Below are 313 nucleotides of genomic sequence, written 5' to 3'. Positions count from 1 at the left end.
GATTATTAATATTTTCAGATTTGATTGCGTTGAAAGTCCGACAACCATATCGGCACGCAATTATCATTTCTGAAATTAATTCATTTAAATGAATTTACAATAGTTCAACATCTTAACGTTCTGACCGTTATGGCGCTTCTTAATTTAAAGCATTATGTTTAACATTACCGGTCTTTCAATCTTATTATTGTTTATAATAAACTATTTCTTGATGTCGGAATTAGTGATTAATGTCCGTATTCATAGTAGGGCCTTATATTTAAGGCTTCCTTAAATTTATCTTTAGATACTCTACGAATTATTTCATTGGCTA

This window comes from Mycetomoellerius zeteki, unplaced genomic scaffold (genome assembly GCF_001594055.1).
Source record: "Mycetomoellerius zeteki isolate Tzet28-1 unplaced genomic scaffold, Tzet1.0 scaffold2, whole genome shotgun sequence".
Taxonomy (NCBI): Eukaryota; Metazoa; Arthropoda; class Insecta; order Hymenoptera; family Formicidae; genus Mycetomoellerius; species Mycetomoellerius zeteki.
Note: the sequence above shows the minus strand (reverse complement) of the source record.